The sequence below is a fragment of the Sciurus carolinensis genome, chromosome 4 (assembly GCF_902686445.1).
Source record: "Sciurus carolinensis chromosome 4, mSciCar1.2, whole genome shotgun sequence".
NCBI lineage: Eukaryota > Metazoa > Chordata > Mammalia > Rodentia > Sciuridae > Sciurus > Sciurus carolinensis.
The window spans coordinates 118,048,188-118,053,475 of record NC_062216.1 but is presented as its reverse complement, the minus strand read 5'-3'; the positions used below and the strand labels follow the sequence as shown (position 1 = coordinate 118,053,475).

The 5,288-nt window shown below is 39.2% G+C and overlaps 1 pseudogene; it reads left to right on the top strand.

Moving 5' to 3' along the window:
* Positions 1-206: 206 nt before the first annotated feature.
* On the top strand, positions 207-1,294 carry LOC124983608 (elongation factor 1-alpha 1-like; annotated as a pseudogene).
* Positions 1,295-5,288: the final 3,994 nt, after the last annotated feature.

Sequence of the window (5,288 nt, the reverse complement as noted above, 5' to 3'; positions counted from 1 at the left end):
GTCATGTATAACTAATTAGAACAAATTTTAAAATTTTTTAAATTAAAAAAAAAATTTTAAAACATGTCCAATAAAAGACCTGGATATTCAACATGCAAGGAACTCTAAAACTCACCAACATGAAAACAACCTAATTAAGAAATGGTCAGAGGCTTTTTCCAATGGGTTTGCCACCAGAACACAAGTGTTGAGAAATCAAAGCCAAAATGGGAAAGGGAAAAACTCACATCAATGTTGTCATCATCAGAAATGTAGATTCAGGCAAGTCCACCATTACTGGCCATCTGATCTACAAATGTGGTGGGATTGACAAAAGAACCATTGAAAATTTTGCAAAGGAAGCTGATGAGATGGGAAAAGGCTCCTTTAAGTATGCCTGGGTCTTGGATAAACTGAAAGTTGAGCATGAGCGTGGTATCACCATTGACATCTTCCTGTGGAAATTTGAGACCAGCAAGTATTATGTGACTATCATTGATGCCCCAGGACACAGAGACTTTATCAAAAACATGATCACAGGCTCATCTCAAGCTGACTGTGCTGTCCTGATTGTTGCTGCTGGTATTGGTGAATTTGCCCAAGAATGGGCAGACCCATGAGCATGCCCTTCTGGCTTACACACTGGGTGTGAAACAACTAATTGTTGGTGTTAACAAAATGGATTCCTTTGAGCCACCCTATGGTCAGAATAGATATGAGGAATTCGTTAAAGAAATCAGCACCTACATTAAGAAAATTGTCTACAACTCTGACACAGTAGCATTTGTGCCAATTTCTGGTTGGAAAGGTGACAACATGTTGGAGCCAAGTGTTAATATGCCCTGGTTCAAGAGATGGAGAGTCATCCATAAAGATGGCAGTGCCAGTGGAACCATATCGCTTGAAGCTTTAGATTGCATCCTGCCACCAGGTCGTCCAACTGACAAGCCTTTGCACCTGCCCTTCCAGGATGTCTACAGAATTGGTGGAATTGGTACTGTCCCTGTGGGCCGAGTGGAGACTGGTGTTCTTAAGCCTGGCATGGTGGTCACCTTTGCTCCAGCCAATGTCACAACCGAAGAAGAGTCTGTTGAAATGCACCATGAAGCTCTGAGTGAAGCTGGAGACTGGTTTCAATGTCAAGAACGTGTCCGTCAAAGATATTCATTGTGGCAGTGTTGCTGGTGACTGCAAAAGTGACCCAGCAGTGGAAGCAGCTGGTTTCTCCGCTCAGGTGATTATCCTGAACCATCCAGGCCAAATCAGTGCTGGCTATGCCCCTGTACTGAATTGTCACACAGCTCACATTGCTTGAGAGTTTGCTGAGCTGAAAAAAGAGACTGATAGTGGTTCTGGTAAAACCTGGAAGATGGTCCTAAATTCTTGAAATCTGGTGATGCTGCCATCATTGACATGGTTCCAGAAAAGCCCATATGTGTTGAGAGCTTCTCTGACTATCCTCCTCTGGGTCATTTTGCTATTTGTGATGTGAGGCAGACAGTTGCGATGGGTGTCATCAAAGCGGTGGACAAGAAGGCTGCTGGAGCTGGCAAGGTCACCAAGTCTGCCCAGAAGACTCAGAAGGCTAATGAATGTTACCCCTAACACCTGCTACCCTAGTCTTAATCAGTGGTGGAAGAACAGTCTCAGAACTGTTTGTCTCAATTGACCATTTAAGTTTAGTAGTAAAAGACTGGTTAATGATAACAATGCATTGTAAAACCTTCAGAAGGAAAGGAGAATGTTTTGTGGATCATTTGGTTTTTGTGTATGGCAGTTTTAAGTTATTAATTTTTTAAATCAGAACTTTTTAATAGAAACAACTTGAACAAAAATCTGTCACAGAATTTTGAGACCCATTAAAACAAAAATTTCAAGAAAAAAAAAGAAAGAAAGAAAGAAAGAAATGGTCAGAGATCTGAACAAGTATTTCTCCAAAGATAAGCAGACAGCAACTAAGCAGTGGAAGATGCTCAGTGTCACAGCCACCAGGGAAAGGCAAATCAGGACCAGGAGGGGTGACCACTAGGCACCTGCCAGAACCTATGTCCAAAGTTGGAGAGTGTGCCCAATGACAGGAACACCCCACTGCTGGCAGGAAGCTCACAAAACTGCCACAGCGGAAGACAGTTTGACAATTTATTACAAAGTGCAAAACAGTTTTACTCTATGATCCATCAACCAGAGCCCTGTGTGATTGCTCAGATGAGACAAAGACTTGTTCACCTAGACACCTGCAAATGAATGCCCACCACAGCCTGCAAGCATCCAAGAAGTCCTGAAGGTGAAGGAGTAAACTGTGGTCCATCTATACAATGGAATCATATTCCACAATAAGAGAAGAAATCACCTGATAAGCCATGAAAAAGCGTGGAAGAGCCTAAGATGCATACTCTTAGGGAAAAAAAATCAGTCTGCAAAGACTGCCTAGTACAATTCCAAGAACATGACTTCATGAAAAAGGCAAAACTACAGAGACATTAAAAGGTTAGTGTTGCTCAGGTTCACAAGCAAGGGAGGGACGAACAAGTGTAGTATAGGAGATGTTTAGGGCAACAAAAGAACTCTGTACGATGCTGAACAATGAATCCACGACTGTGCATTTGTAAAACCCATGAATTGCACAGCACCAGGCACGAATCCTGATGCAAACTGTGACCTTCAGCATCAGGATGGGTTGCTCAGTCTTAGCCAATGGACCACACTCATGAAAGACGCTAATGGGGGTGGGCAAGAGGGGGCGTATGAGAACTCTATGTACTATTGCCTCAGTTTTCTCTAAACTAAAACTTGCCCACAACTTAAAGTTTGTGTTTAAAAAAAAAAGGAACCTAGATGCCCTTCAATAGATGAATGGATAAAGAAACTACGGTATATATACACAATGGAATATTACTCCATCTTAAGGAAGAATGAAATTATGGCATTTGCAGGTAAATGGATGGAGTTGGAGAATATCATGTTAAGCTAAATAAGCCAATCCCAAAAAAACCAAAGACCAAATGTTTTCTCTGATATGTGGATGCTGATTCATAATGGGGTAGTGGTGGGGGGCAAAGGAAGAATGGAGGAACTTCAGATTGGGCAGAGAGGAGTGAGGGGAGGGAAGGGGGCATGGAGATGGAAAAGATTGTGGAATAATATGGACATTATTACCCTATGTACATGTAAGATTACATGAATTGTGCAACTCTGCATGGTGTATAAACAGAGAAATGAGAAGTTGTGCTCCATTTGTGTACAATGAGTCAAAATGCATTCTGCTGTTGTGTATAACTAATTGGACAAATAAAAAATTTTTTAAAGTGGACTGGGGATGTGGTCCACTGGGTAAACACCCCTGGGCTCAATGCTGAGCACCAAAATATTAATTAATTAAAATTCTTAAAAATAAATTTAGGGCTGGGGAGATAGCTCAGTTGATAGAGTGCTCACCTCGCAAGCACAAGGCCCTGGGTTCAATCCTCAGCACTGCAAAAAAAAAGAAACAAAACAAAATAAATTTTAAAAAGTTATTCTGGCTAAAGGGAACCAATACCAGAGAGCAACTCAGGCTCTAGGATGAAAGGAAGAACATCAGAAATAATAAATATGTGTGTAAATATAAAATACCATACTTTTTCTTCTCTGTGTTTAAAAGACAAGTATAAGCCAGGTACAGTAGCACATACCTCTAACCCCAGTGACTCTGGAGGCTGAGGTAGGAGAGTCAAAAGTTTGAAGCCAGTCTGTGCAATTTTGTGAGACCCTGTATCAAAATTAAAAGGAAAAATGACTGGGGATATAGCTCAGTGGTGATGCACCCCTGGGTTCAATCACCAGTACCAAAAAAAAGAAAAAAAAAAGACCCATATGACCATTTAAACACTGTACTTTTGTATTTATAATAGATTTGGATACAAGATAAATGACATTGCACCAAAGACATGAAAGAAATGTAAATGGAACTGTATTGTTACAGGTTTCCCATATTTCACAGATAGTAGTACATGCTTGCTCTCATAGATTATAATCACTGTAGGATGCATATTGTGTACTTTAGAGCAATCACTAAAAATAAATAGCACATGGAAGTAAAGCTAAGAGACTGATGACAATATAAATATAGGATATAAAACAAATAGCACTCTCATACTCTACTGATAGGAATGTAAAAGAGTATAACCAGTTAGGAAAAAGTTTTCACAGTTTCATAAAAAGTTAAAAGTACACCTATCCTTTGACTCTGCTATTCCATCATAGGTTTTTCACTTAAGGTAATAAGGGTTTCATTTGCAATACTTAAAACCTAGAAACAATCCAGCATCTATAAATAGGAGAATGAATAAACCAATTGTGCTCTACATAGACCATGGAACAAACACTTCTCGGCAATAAAAGGGAAAGAATCCCTGATACAGGCATAAGATTAATTAAGTTTACAGACATTATAAGTGAAAGAAACCTGATTCAAAAAGAGAGCATTCTGATGGTTCCATGTATATGAAATTCTAGAATAGGCAAAATTAATTTATAGTTAAAAAAAATCAAAATAGTGGTTACATGGAAGTTAGGCAGAAAGGACAACTTGACTAGGAAGAAAGAGGAAAGAACTTTCTAGGATAATGGACATTTCCTGTTCTTCGTTATCCTGGGAGTTACATGAGTGTATCCATTGTCAAAGCTGTACAGTTGGGCTGGGGTTGTGGCTCAGTGGTAGAGTGCTTGCCTAGCATGTGTGAGGTCCTGGGTTCGATTCTCAGCACCACATATAAATAAATAAATGTTCATTTGCAACTAAAAAATATTTCTAAAAAAGCTATACAGTTCATATTTGAGCATTTCAATATATGTGATATTTACCTTAAAAAATAATTGAGGGGTGACAGTACATAAAAATATAGACTAAATAAAAGGGCAGAATTTTGATCATTGTCAAACCTAAGTGATGGGTGCAAGAATATTCATTATACTATTCTGTTCTACTTTCTTTTTTTTTTTTTTTTTTAAAGACACATTTATTCAGCGTCATGATCAGACTATTACATTTAGCAATCAACAGCATGGGTGCAAAAAAAAAAAAAATCTACATTAAAACCCTTTGTTGGAATGCTTTACACTTTCCACAGAACAGAAACTAAAATAACCTGTTATACAATTAGTCACAAATACAGTCCTCGAGTTTTTTTTGCCCATACACATGAGTATTGTCTAAACCATGTCTTCTTTGTAGCAGGTAGGCCCTGCCACCACTGTGCTTGGCTGAGTTCACGTAGGCCCTGCCACCACTGTGCTTGGCTGAGTTCACAAATCTGTTGTAACCTGTAGCT